This window comes from Pan troglodytes, chromosome 14 (assembly GCF_028858775.2).
Source record: "Pan troglodytes isolate AG18354 chromosome 14, NHGRI_mPanTro3-v2.0_pri, whole genome shotgun sequence".
Classification (NCBI taxonomy): Eukaryota; Metazoa; Chordata; class Mammalia; order Primates; family Hominidae; genus Pan; species Pan troglodytes.
Genome location: NC_072412.2, coordinates 24,143,229 through 24,157,788, shown reverse-complemented (window position 1 = coordinate 24,157,788; position 14,560 = coordinate 24,143,229). Strand labels below are relative to the sequence as shown.

The 14,560-nt window shown below is 42.8% G+C and overlaps 1 pseudogene; it reads left to right on the top strand.

Annotated features, from left to right (window-relative positions):
- Positions 1 to 807: 807 nt before the first annotated feature.
- Positions 808 to 1,201, top strand: LOC745744 (large ribosomal subunit protein eL34-like; annotated as a pseudogene).
- The last annotated feature ends 13,359 nt before the right edge of the window (positions 1,202 to 14,560 follow it).

The following is a 14,560-nucleotide window of genomic DNA, read 5'->3' as shown; positions in this document are numbered from 1 at the left end:
AATTGAATCTGGTGAATCCAACCAGAATTAAAAGTTGTCATATTAGGGTCGAGTTGTACTATTTTGAGTGATAGTAACATATTATAGAATGAGACATAAACAAGATGCATTCCTAATTATATGTGTCTGTGCGTGTGTGTGTGTGTGTTGATGTACAAAATCTGGACAAAAAAAGTTTTCTTAAAGAACTATTTGAAAGCAAATAGTTCTTCAGTTAAATAGTTCTTCTTTAAATAGTTCTTCAAACAGTTAAGAAACTAAGTTTCTTAAAGAACTATCAGAAAGTGGATAGAACAGGCAGAAACTGGAAGAGCGTCCATCTGTAAGGGATGAGCGTTTGCCAGGTTTTCCGCTGGGGCTGATGTGGAAAGTAGTCTCTCTCACTGCCTTGAGGGCTCAGCGGATGGAGGCGGGATTCCTAAATGGCTGGAAAATGAGGGGGGGAAAACGCCAGGTTGAAAGGAGCAAGGGTGGGGCGCGGTGGCTCACGCCTGTAATCCCAGCACTTTGCCAGGCCGAGGCCGGCGGATCGTGAGGTCAGGAGATCGAGACCATCCTGGCTAACACGGCTAACACGGTGAAAACCCGTCTCTTCTACAAATACAAAAATAAAATTAGCCGGGCGTGGTGGCCGGCGCCTGTAGTCCCAGCTACTCAGAAGCTGAGACGGGAGAATGGCGTGAACCCGGGAGGCGGAGGTTGCAGTGAGCCGAGACTGCGCCACTGCACTCCAGCCTGGGCGACAGAGAGAGACTCCATCCCCCGCCAAAAAAAAAAAAAAAAAAAAAAAAACGAGCAAGGGAGCGCTTCCGGGAACGTTGTCTGCAGTCACTCAGAATGGTCCAGCGTTTGACCTACTATCGTAGGCTTTCCTACAATACAGCCTCTAACAAAACTAGGCTGCCCCGAACCCCTGATAACGGAGCTGTGTACTTTTATACCAAGGTTGGGAAAGCACCAAAATCTGCATGTAGCGTGTGCCCAGGCAGACTTTGAGGGGTTCGTGCTGTAAGACCTAAAGTTCTTAAGAGATTGTCCAAAACAAAGAAACATGTCCGCAGGGCCTGTGGTGGTTCCACGCGTACTAAATGTGTTCGTGACGGGATCAAGCGTGCTTTCCTTATCGAGGAGCAGAAAATCGTTGTGAAAGTGTTGAAGGCACAAGCACAGAGACAGAAAGCTAAATTTAAAAAATGAAACTTTTTTGAATGATAAAAATGAAAAGACTTAAAAAAAAAAAGAAAGAAAGGAGCAAGGGACGAGAGCCCTAAAACCTGTGTATAAATTCCCCCAGGTCTTCAACTGACCTCTCAGCTGTGCCTGAGTGGGAGAGAGTCCAGGGAAACTTCCAGAAGGAGCCAGCTGGAGTGCTGAGGAGGACAAGGGGGGAACCAGAAAATAAGATGTAGTAAATCTCAAAAGGTTGACATTTCGGGGAGCACGTTTTCTGACCACAGTGAAATTAAACTAGAAATCGACATCTTGAAAATCTCCAAAAAGCTATAGTGGGCATTATTGGGCAATTGATGAGCTTTGATTATGGGCTGAGGATTAAGGTAATAATATTGTATCAGTGTTAAGTCTCCGGATTTTGATAATTACACTGTGGTCATGTACAAGATGGTCTTTGTTTTTGAGCATTCAGAGGTAAAATAGCACAGTCTGTAGGGGGAGGGACAGGGAGAGAGAAGGGAGGAGGAGGAAGAGAGAGGAGTGAAAAAGCGAATGGCATAAAATGTTAAACAATTGTTGAATCTGGATAAACAGTATATAGTACAATATAGGTACTGTATTTGCAACTTCTGTGAAATTTTAAAATTATATCAAAATCTACCCTTTTAAAAAAAAAGAAAAAAAGAAAACCTAACTTGCATCCTATTTTGCTTCTATTTACTTCTGGAATTGTCTGTATAGGAGATAAGAGGCAAGATGTTCCATAGCGCCCCACCCTGACACCCAGCTGGGAGGGGCTGTGAATGGTACCGTGGGGATCATGGCCAAACAGCAGACAGGAGACAGGTGCTTTGTCACCTAGCGCAGAGGGCAGAGCAGGTCCCCCCAGCTCCAGCCCCCTCCTGAGCACCATCTCACCATTATTGGGTTATTAAGTGTACGGCAGCAAGGTCCTTGTGCTAAACTGCAAAGCACATCACAGAGCCCAGAGGCAAGGATTAGTGTCTGCTAGACAAATGACCAGCTGCGATTACCATCTTGTTCAAAGTTTAGAAACATCTAGATAGGAAAGGTGAGAGAGCAATTGTCTCTGAATAATGAGTTTTTGTATGGTGGCAGAAGTTGGGGGCGTTCAGAGGAGGTTGAAGAGGGGAGGGAAAGTTGCCACCCACGAAGAACCCTTTAGAGAGCAATATTGACTTCATGATCTGCCCCTGTCTTAGCATTTCCTGCACATCCCCCATGCACCACACTCCTCAGACAGGTTCTCTTCTGTCTTTGAAGCAGGCATTAACTCTGTGCACGCTGGTGGTCCTGAAGTGCCTCTCTGCCATCTTCCTGTGTTTGGGAGAATTCCCCCTCCTGTGTCTCAGTGGGAGGCAGGGACTGACTCCCACAGCAGAAGATAAAAATGCCAGGGACTTGCTTCCTTAGCCTTCCTTGCAGTGTAAGGTGGGATGTGAGGCAGCCAATCAGAGGCATTTGCCCAGAGTCCCAGGGACCCCCAAGGACCTCTCTCGGGCAGCTGGCACAGTGACAGGCCATGGAGACCCTGGGTCAGCCGTGCAGGTGTAGCGCCCAGCAACTAGGACCCTCAGCGACTGCAGCAGCAGCATCCCTGAGGACCGGTCACGGGCATGGTTCCCACACACCCAGCCACTCTGCGACTTGCCAGACATCATGTGTACAATCCAGTGACATTAAATACTTTTTCAATGTTGTGCAGTCATCACCACTATCTAGTTCTAGAACTTCATCACCCAAATGGAAACCCCGTACCCAAGAAGCAGCCGCTTTCATTCCTCCCTTCCCCACACGGTCCCTTGCAACCACTAGTGCATTCTGTCTCCATGGATTTGCTTTTTCTGGATGTTTGATATGAATGGAATCATAGATTATGTGGTCTGATTTTTTCTTTGAATGTTTTCAAGGCATGTTGTAGCATGTATCAGAGCTTCAGTCCTTTCTACGGCCAAACAATATCCCATTGCTTGGATATATTATATTTTGTTTACCCATTCATTTGTTGATGGACAGTGGGTTGTGTCCAGGTTTTGGCGATTGTGAATAGAGCTGCTATGAATATTCATGTACTAGTTTTTGTTTGGAGATCTACTTTCCATTCTTTCAAGTATAGACCTAGGAATGGAATTGCTGGGTCATGTAGTGATTCTATGTTTAACTTGAGGAGGAGCTGCCAAGCTATTTTTCCCAGTATCCTTTTAATACATTATTTTCTCCTTCATATAAACAGAGTTTATTTCTGTTGTTTGCAACTAGGAACCCTGACTGATATCTTATTCTCACCTTACTGATGGGAAACCTGAGGCTCAGGATGACTGAGTGGTTTGTCCAAAGCTCCTGGCTGGATCCAGGCTACAAATCCCTTACCAGTTTGCTGCTGAGACTCTAGGACAGTGAGATTCCCTTTGCATCTTAACTCCTGCATAAATAATACGGTGTGGTGGTTCCCAACAGGGGTCCCTGGAGGCCAAGGGCACCATGAATTATTGACCAGGGTCTGGGAGCTATTTTGAATATTTCACTAAGTGTAATGGAAAACCTCCACTTTCACACAATGAAGCTGTTCAGGCTATCTAAAATGCCAAGTTTCTTTGCTTTGGCAGAAATTAAATCAACTCATGGTGATAATAAGGGTTATTGCCTGCTGATCAGAGACTCTGGCTGGCAGTTATGTATATCTTTGATTAATTTTAAAAACGGGAAAATGAATATGTTATTACTTAATAAATGCAGTGTTTGGTGAATGAAACTCTTCTTCTTTTTTTTTTTTTTTTGAGATAGAGTCTCGCTCTGTCGCCCAGGCTGGAGTGCAGTGGCGCAATCTCGGCTCACTGCAAACTCCGCCTCCCGGGTTCATGCCATTCTCCTGCCTTAGCCTCCCGAGTAGCTGGGACTACAGGCGCCCACCACCACGCCTGGCTAATTTTTTTGTATTTTTAGTAGAGATGGGGTTTCACTGTTTAGCCAGGATGGTCTCGATCTCCTGACCTTGTGATCTGCCCGCCTTGGCCTCCCAAAGTGCTGGGATTACAAGTGTGAGCCACCGTGCCCGGCCATCTTTTAAAACATGGGGTCCACAGGGAGATAAATCAGACATGAGTATCTTGGTGATAAGAAAGTCATCAAAACCTTGAGAACATGTCCTTGGCTGTCTCCTGGGGCTCTGGGTCTGAGAGTCTTGATTCTGCCACTGACAGCTCAAATCTTGTGCAAGTGACCATGGGTGTCCCCTTCTCTGCCACAGAGGGGCAGACTTACCATTGCTAAGCTTCCTTCCGGCTGTGGTGTCTTGTAATTCTAACCCACCTATGAAGGGAGGCAGCGATGAAGAGGGGAGATAATTCATTTTTTCTAGATGGCTGTGGGGCGGTTTCCCAGGGAAGCCAGAAGCTGAGCTGCCCGCAGGACACAGCAGTGACCAGAGATGGGAGGTCCTGCACACACCCCAGACTCTCTCTCCAGATCCCTTCTCCTGCTGTATCTTCTGGCTTGCAGATGGCCACTTTCCTTCACCCCTGACCTCTGCCCTCACCCATGTCCCACCAGGCCATTGCCAGGCCCTTTCTGTCTCTGGAGTTCTGTCCTCTGGATCAACATCTCTCTGTCCCCAGGCTGTCTCCCACAAGGTCCCCAGCCGGCCTCTGAGCCTCAGGCTGGGCTCCTGAGCATTCACCATATGCTTCCCTGGCCGGCATCACAGAACCCCGATATCTTTGTTTTGTCTTTGCTAACAGTGGTGTGGTCACATCACACCTTACTTGGTGTAAGGTAAGCTAGTAAGGTAAGGTGTCATGAAGCAGCCGTGACACCTGCCCTCCCAGCACACCTCTCACCATCCTTCCTAAAGCCTGTACCAGCCGCAGGGAGCCACATGCAGCCTCCCAGATGGCTAGGCTGTTCCCGACCTCCAAGCTTTTGGGTCATCCCTAATTGCTTTCTTGACATTTAGCTTGAAAGAGTGACAAAGTGACATTTTAACTCCTGGTGATACATATTGGTCCTGACGACAAATACAGTCAGCCCCAGTGGGCTTCTGTGTGATTTTGAACCCACCCCTCCACCTCTCTGGGTGCTGAATACGCTCATCACCTAAAAGAACATTTACCGTCTACCTAACCATGAGCTATGGACATAATTAACGTTTGTAAAGAGCCTAATAACGTTCAAAGGAATGGTGCCCAGCAGTGAGTAAACAGCTCCATGAAGTGCCAGCTCTGGAGGGCAGTCTTGCATGTCATGAATACCAATGTCTTTGACTGATGAACCCACAAACAGGCATTCATCAGTCAAAGACAATGGTCTGTGAACTCTTGCAGTTCATGCCTTGTGTGGGCATCAGACCTGAGATTTATTGTTTAATGGGTCTATTTAATATCTATCCAGGGATAGCGTCAGATCCCACAGGGGGAGGGCTCAGTCTCCAAGGGTGCCCCTCAGCCCTCAGACACCAGTCACAGGGCCAGGCCTCCAGAGCTTCTGACCCATTGGCTTCAAGTTGGGGTTCCTACAACTCCCACTTTGTGTTTGATTAATTTGCTGGAGCGACTCACGGAACTCAGGGAAACATGTTTACCAGTTTATTTTAAAGAATGTCGCAAAGGATGCAGATAAAGAGATGCACAGGACGAGGTATGGGGGAAGGTGCCGGGAGCTTCAGTGCCCTCCCTGGGTGCGCCACCCTCCAGGAACCTCCATGGGTTCAGGTATCTGGAAGCTCCCAGAGCCTGTCCTCGTGGGTTTTTATGGAGGCTCCAATGCAAGGGCATGCTTGACAACCATGCGGAAATGTGACTGGACAGAAAGCGGATGACCTAAACCCAGCAAGGCCGGCCTGCTCAGACTTTTCTTGGCCTCTCTAAGCAGCATTCCTTCTCCTAGGGTATGGGGACCTTCTGTGGAATTAGGGTTTTTTGATCCACAAATAGATTAGCATCCCACTGTGGGCAGGTGAAAGAAAAACAGGAGAAGGTCAGAGAGAGAGATTCTGTTTCCTGAGTCCTAAAGCACCCCAGCATTCTAACAAGGAATGTAGGCATTGGGAGCCAGGAGCCTGGACAAAATCCAATACGCATATCCTAACACCACAGGCCTTCTGCAATGCGACATTTTTCCAAACACTTCCCAGACCTCACAATCCCTTCCGTCTTCCTTTCATTGTTGACTTCTTGGGCCTGATGCCAGCAGTTTTTGCACACACTGTGCCATTTAATTCTTACATCAACCCAGTGTCCCAACCTGCAGGTGTGGCTCAGGGAGCTTAGCAGCTGCTCAGGACACTGTATTTGAACTTGAACTTCCCGACTCCAAAGTCCAAACTCTTCACTACTTTGCTAGTCTTCTTGTGTTCATCTTGAAAATGTGCTTGAGGCAACCCTATTAAACAGCGTTTCTCAGGTCTGTTGCCCACACATGGCACAAACTGCCAGAGCTCACAGGCCCTCTCCTGGCCTGGAGTGAGTCCCCAGCAAACCCTAGATAGAGCCTGCTGGGGGTGCAGGCATGGAAAAGGCCAGGCAGTGGGGTGCTCTGTCCCAGGATGGAACAGCACAGCCGAACCACGTTAGAGCCAGTCAGCCCCGAGGCATGAGGCAGGGAGGCTGGGCTTGTTTAACTTTCTCTCTTCCAAGGTTCTGTGGTGCCTGTCTGTAGGGGACAGAGAAGCTCTGTGAGCTCATTGTCCGTGTCCTATTAAAAGATCCTGCAGATGGTGCTGCCTGGGCATGGGGGTGATTAAGGCACAGTGACAGCAGGTTGGCCTGCTGCCCTGGCCAGGGAGCGGTGCTTTGCCAGGCATTGTTTCCTTCATCAAACGGGGCGAACAGGTGGCTGGGCCCAAAGTGCTTCCCTCTGACAGGGGTGCGGCTTCACTCCCATCATCTAGGTCTGAATTAATCCCAGAGCAGCCTTCTCCAGGTGGGCTGGGCAGGAGACAGGTGCATGGGGGGAGGGAGCAGGGGAGGGAAGGAGTGAGAGGAAGGATAAGAGGAAGGAAGGGAAAGAGGCAAAGAGGAAGTGCCCTTGCACTGCCCAAGGCCAGTGCTTTGCAGGGTGGGGAAATGAGAGAGGAAGTCATTGAAGATGTTACTCTTATCCAGGCTTCCCTTGGGACCATCAGGATTTCCTTTGCCTGGGTCCCGATGACCTGTGACTGGCTAAGGGGGAACCGCGAAATCCCTCGCAGAACCACGTGCAGCTGCCTCATCAGAGCAGGGAATGTGGACCTGCTGGGCACAGGCAGCCAACGGTGGCCACTTCCTTGCTCCTCCTCCTCCCCACTGAGTAGCAAATTCTTGGGGAATCCAGAAGACATTTTTACCTGCGAGTGCCAAGTGCCTGGGAGCATTTGAGATCTGCTCTTCCTCTCGTCCCAGCTGTCACTGCCCTTCTGTCCTCCAGTGCCGAGGTCATGGGCTGGCAGAGCATGTGGTCTGGACCCTCTGCACATGGACAGGCCCTCCTCAGCTGACTTAGCCTGAACTGGGAGCCAGCAGGCTGGGACACCCCTCTGAGTCTCGGCCATGGATTATGGGACAGCTCACAGGCTCTCAGCTCAGCTGTCCGACAGTGTGCCTCTCCAGGGGTTGCCGAAACACTCGGGGGCATCCAGGTCACATGAAGGCTGAACATCTCCTGGGGACACTAAACTTGAAGGCCCCCCCTCAGCCTAAACACACCGTGAGCCCCCAGTTTACTAGCTATGGTCACTGTCACAGGTAGGCACAGGGGGAGTCATCTGGGAGGGGGGCATGGTCCCTCTGTCTTGGGCACTGTATTAGATTCCTAGAGCTGAGCAACAAGAACAAAACTCAATCTAAAAAAAAAATAATAATAAAGTAAAAACCAACATCTCCACAATCCCCCCAGTTTTGTCCCCCCAGCCCCTGGTAACCACCATTCTACTCTCTGCTTCTATGAATTTGACTTTTTTAGATTCCACAAATAAGTGAGTCATGCAGTATTTGTCTTTCTATGCCTGGCTTATTTCACTTAGCATAATATTCTCCAGGTTCATCCATATTATCATGTGACAGGATATCCTCTAAGGCTGAATTGTATGCCTTTATTTATAGATAGCACATATTCTTTATCCATTCACCCACTGATGACATTTAGATTGACTCCATAGCTTGGGTATTATGAATAATGCTGCAGTGAACACGGGAGTGCAGATTTCATTTCCTTTGGATATATACCCCCAGAAGTGGACTCTCCAAATCATATGGTAGTTCTATTTTTGGTTTTTTGAGGAATCTCAGTGCTGTTTTCCACAATAACTACTAATTTACATTCACACCAACAGTGTACAAGGGGGATCCCTTTTCTCTTCATCCTCACCAACTCTTCTTTTGTCTTTTTGTTAATGACCATCCTAACAGGTGTGAGGATATCTCTTTGTGGTTTTTATTTGCTTTTCCCTGATGATTAATGATGTTTGACATTTTCTCATATACTTCTTGGCCATTTGTGTGTCTTCCGTTGGGAAATATCTTTTCAGGTTCTTTGCCCATTTTCTAGAGAAGTAACTTGTTCTCTTGCTATTATGTTGTCTGGGTTCCTTTTTAAAAAAAAAAACTGTTAGCCTATTATCACATGTATGCTTTGTAGATATTTTCTCCCATTCTGTAGGTTGTCTCTTTACTCTATAAATGTTTCCTTTGCTGTGCAAAAGCATTTTAGTTTGATACAGTATCATTTGTCTACTTTTTCTTTTGTTGCCTATGCTTTTCAGTCATATCCAAAAATATCTTGGCCTAGACCAATGTCAAGAAGACTTTCACCTGTGTTTTCTTCTAGTAGTTTTCCAATTTCAGGTTTCACAGCTAAGCATTTACTTTGAGTTGATTTTTGTATATTGGGTGAGATAGGTTGCAATTTCATTCTTCTGAAAGTGGATATTCAGTTTCGCCAGTATCATTTATTGAAGAGACTGTCCTTTCCCCATCTTGGATTCTTGGCACCTTTGTCGAACATCAGCTGACTATAAATGCATGGATTTTTTCAGGGCTTTCTATTCTGTTCCATTGGTCTATATGTCTGTTTTTGTTCCAGTAAAATTTAAGGTTGTTCTTAAACTTTGTGAGAACCTTTTAGAGTAAGGGAGCCAACAGAGATGCTATTTCAAAAATTATACTGGAATTTTTATAGTGTAATGATACGAAGAAGTTGACATTGGTGGGGTTAAAATGGGGAAAAAAAGTCATTTGTAAATCCACCCAATTTAAGTTCAATTAGGTTTTCTCTCATTCAGGTTTCGGCTTTAAATAATCATCTTAGCATATTTCACAAATTTTGACAAACATAAATAATTACATTTTTAGTGGGCTCTAAATCAATTTTTATATCAGATTCCAGGAAAACATAGCACTGTAAACTGACTTACATAATTCAGTAAAATCAAGTTTTAGTCTTATTGACTAGTTTCAAGCCTGTTAGTTAATACACAGGTTCTGTGTTTAGCTGTATACTAGTTAATATACAGGTTCTGTGTTTAGCTCTACAGGTTGGAATATTGTGTATAAACTGGCAATTTACAATACCATAGTTAAGAATATAGAGGTTGAATCATTTGAAATTGCCAGTTTTTAACCATCTTTTGCTTTAAAAACGGCCATTTCACATTGCCCAACCTAAAATGTTATTATTAAAGAAGTTAGCATCAGTTTTCTATTAACTAAGGCTAATTCCTTGCTTGAAGGAAAACATTCATTTCAAATTTGACTTTTTTCTTTTTTGCTGAGAGGGGGTTTACATTATTCTGTGTTCACATAGTATTTTGTTGATTTTGTTAAAGGTTGTTTAGAGGGCTAATATTCAGCTGGTATGCACCAGAGCAGCCTCTTTTTTATGTGTTCATTCATATTAGTCTTGCTGTCTTCTGGTTGGTTGCTGCCTGCAGGTTACCAGTAGTATCATGATAGTAAAAATATTTTATATTGATTTACAGAAGTTCTTTAAAGAATCTGAATGCCAATTTTTCTTAGTATTGCAATTATATTCTCCCCACATGTTGCCTTTTAAATTTGATTGTGATTTATTTTGTTGTACAAAAGTTTGTAAATTTTTGTTTTGTTTTGAGACATGATCTCGCTCTGTCACTCAGGCTGGAGTGCAGTGGCATGATCTGGGCTCATTGCAGCCTGAACCTCCCGGGGCTCAAGCGATCCTCCCATCTCAGCCCCTCTGAGTAAGTGGGACTACAGGTGAGCATCATCATGCCTGGCTAATTTTTGTATTTTTTATAGAGACAGGGTCTCACTGTGTTGCCCAGACTGGTCTCGAACTCCTGGACTCAAGTGATCCACCCACCTCAGCTTCCCAAAGTGCTGGGATTACAGGCATGAGCCATCATGCCCGGAGAGAAGTTTGTAATACTGAATATAGTAAAATTTGTTTATCTATGTGTGTGTATGTATTTCATGCTTTTCTGTCATGTTTATGAAATTCACCCCTATACTGATGTAGTAAAGATATTCCACATTTCTTCAAAAATATTCAAGTTCCATTTTTAATATTTGGGTCTTTAATCTAGTTGGAAGTTGGGGGAAATGTTTTTTTCATATAGATAGCCAATTGTCTTAACACCATCAAATGCATGCTATTTTGTTCTCCATTAATTTGTAGTCCCTCTCAGTAATATACCAAGTTTCTATAAATATTCAAAACTGTTCCTAAGTTCTCTCTACCACACTTTTGTAATTATTGTAGCTTTATAATATGGTTTGATAAAGACAGAATTGTCTTGCTCTTCTTGGAACTTAATTATTACATTCAATTTTAAAATCATTTTGTGAAGTGCCATAATAAAACTCTTTTAGGATTTTTATTTGAACTACATTGAATTTATAGATTAACTTGAGAGAACTGACAACTTTGCGATATTGAGTTGTACATGTGAATCATCTTGTTCATTCTTTAATAATATTTTACACTTTTTTTCATTATGTCTTTGCACATCTTTTCAAAAATTCATTCCTACACAAATTGTGACTGAAAATGGAATCTCTTTTTTTCTATTACATTTGGGTTGTTTCCAATTTTTATTGTGATAAATTATGTTTTTTGTTTTTTGTTTTGAGATAAGGTCTCACTCTGTCACCCAGGCTGGAGTGCAGTGGCATGATCTCAGTTCATTGCAACCTCCACTTCCTGGGTTCAAGCAATTCTCATGCCTGAGCCTCCAGAGTAGCTGGGATTACAGGCGTCCACCACCACACCCAGCTAATTTTGTATTTTTAATAGCAATGGGGTTTTGCCATGTTGTCCAGGCTGGTCTCAAACTCCTGACCTCAAGTGATGTGCCTGCCTCTGCCTCCCAAAGTGCTGGGATTACAGTCATGAGCCACCGCGCCTAGCCCAATAATACTGCTTTTAAAAATACATGTTTCTTGTCGCACATGTGGCCACATTTTTGTTGAGTGTATACCTCAGACTAAAATTGTTCTGTCTTAGAGTAATGAATCTTAAACTTTACTTGATAATGTCACCTGTTTTCTAAAACAGTTGTACCAATTTTTACTCCACTGGTATTGTAGACTTCAAGCATTCCATATCTTCCCCAATACTTGCAATTCTGAGTATTTTTATTTTTAGCCTTTGGGTGTTTGTGTGATGGCATCTTATGGTGGTGATCATTTACATTTCTATAATTACGAATAAGATTGAGGAAGTTTTCTTAAGATTATTAAGTATTTGGATATCCTTTATGTAAAGTAACTTTTTAATTTTCTTAACCATTTTTCTCCTGGATTATTCATCTTTTTTCTCCTGATTGTAGGAGTTCTTTATGTATTCTGATTTCAATTCTGTTATTGGTCATAAATGTATTCAAGAAAGCTTTTCTGCTCTGTGATTTGCCTTTTCTCTCTTTCAGGACTATCTTCTGGTTAACAGAAGTTCTTAATTGTATTACCATCATAGGTATCATGCTTTCCCTTTATAAAGTTTGTGTTTTTGTGTCCCGATTAAGACAATTTTCCTTGAGTTTAAAGGACATTTTACTACTATATTTTCTTCGAGAAGGTTCATTCCTTTTAAAATTGATTTATGTGTGGTGTGAGGAAGGCATCAGGTTTCATCTTTTTTCATGTATGGCTATCCAGTTATTCCAGCACAATGGTTCAGAAGATTTTCATTTCTTTGCTACCCTGAAGAACATGAATCTGTTTCTGACCTTTCTATTCTGTTCATTGATTTTTCATCTGTGTGCCAATAGCACAACTATCTTACTGTAGCTTTCTAATACGTCCTCATCATCTTCTTCTTTTTCACAATTTCCATATAAATTTGGGAATCAACTAGTCAAATTACACACACTGGATAGAAATTTGTTTGGAATTGCATTGAATTTATAGACTGGGGAGAATTGAATCTTTACAATATTGACTCATCCAACCCATGAAGAGAGGTATTCTCTCATTTAGTTAGGTCCTCTTCAATTTCTCTTTACAATGCTTTCTCATTTTCTGTATAGAAAGCTTGCATATTTTTGGTGAGATTCATTCTTAGATGTTTTTGTGGTTATTTAAATGATATCCCCTTAAAATGTTTATTTTCTAAATGTTTTTTATTGTTTTAAATGCAGTTCATTTTATTTATTAATCTTGCAATTAGAAACGTTCATAAACTCACTTTTCTTTTTTTTTTTGAGGTAGGGTCTCATTCTGTCACCCAGGCTGGAGTGCAGTGGCATGATCACGGCTCACTACAGCCTCAACTTCCCTGGGCTCAGGTGATCCACCTATATCAGCCTCTTGAGTAGCTAGCACTGCAGGCAGGTGCCACCATGCCCAGCTAATTTTTTGATTTTTTTGTAGAGATGGGTTTTCGCTATGTTGCCCAGGTCGGTCTCAAACTCCTGCGCTCAAGTGATCTGCCAGCCTCAGCCTCCACCTCCCAAAGTGCTAGGACTGCAGGCCTGAGCCACCGTGCCCAGCCTAAACTCACTTATTAGTTCTACTAATTTATCTATAGATTCTTTTGGATTTTATGGTACATGATTACATCATATGAAAATAATAAATTGTATTTTTTCCATTTCAGTCGTTCATCTCCCCTGGCACTGGCTAGAACCTTCAGTACAGTGTAGAATTAGAAGTGGCAATAGCAGCCATCAACATACAGTTCCATTCTCAAAGGAAAAGCATTCAACGTCTCTCCAATTGCTTTACGACTGTGTGTGAATGTGTTTGTGTGTGTGTGTGTATGCGTGTGTGTATTAGCTACCATTTATCGATTAAGAAATTCCTTGGCTGGGCGCCATGGCCTACACCTGTAATCCCAGTACTTTGGGAGGCCCAGTGGGGGCAGATCACTTGAGGCCAGGAGTTTAAGACCAGCCTAGGCAACATAGTGAAACCCTGTCTCTACTAAAAAATACAAAAATTTGCCAGGTGTGGCGGCACATGCCTGTAATGCCAGCTACTCTGGCTGAGGCACGAGAATCACTTGAACCCAGGAGGCAGAGGTTGCAGTGAGCCAAGATCACACCACTGCTCTCCAGCCTGGATGACAGAGTGAGACTCTGTCTCAAAAAACAAAACAAAAAAAAAAAAAGAAAGAAAAAAGAAATTCTTTAGCTTGCTAAGAGTTTTTTTTTTAAAATCATGAATGGATGTTGAATTCTTAAAGATTTTTCTGAATTTTTGAGATGATAATTTTTCTACTTTATCCTATACATAAATGTGGTTAATTACATTGATTAAGTGGTAAACCAACATATTTCTGGAATAAACATAATTTAGTTGTGCTGTATTATTTTGTTAAATACTTATTAAATTATTTTATTATTAAATTGCCAGATTCTGTTTGTTAATATTTTGTTTAGGATTTTCAAATTCATGTCATCTGGGCGATTGGTTATAATTTTCCTTTCTGATAGTTTTTTCAAATCTTGGCTTCATAAAATGGGTTAGATTTCATTTTCTCTGTTTTTATTCTCTGGGTAAATTTATGCATGATGATTTTTTTCCTTCTTAAGTGTAAAGTGAAATTCACCAGTGAAGGCACATTGGCCTAGAGTTTTCTCTGGAGAGAAGTCTTTAAATTATGACTCAATTCCATATATAGAATGTTTTTATAATTTTATTTCTTTTGCCCATTTTGGTAGATTATAGTTTTCCCAGCATTTGTCCATTTAATCTGACTTTGCAAATGTCTTGACATCAAATTGTTCACAATATCATTTTACCATTTTAATGTCTACAGAGGTGTTCCCTTTTTTATTCCCGACATTGCTTTCTTGGTGCCTTCTCCCCTTTTTTTCTTTTCATTAGTCTCACCAGGGATTTATCAGTTTTACTAGTCCTTTAAAAGTACCAAATTTTTGGCCTTATTGGTGGTCTCTATTTTTTATTTATTTTTTATT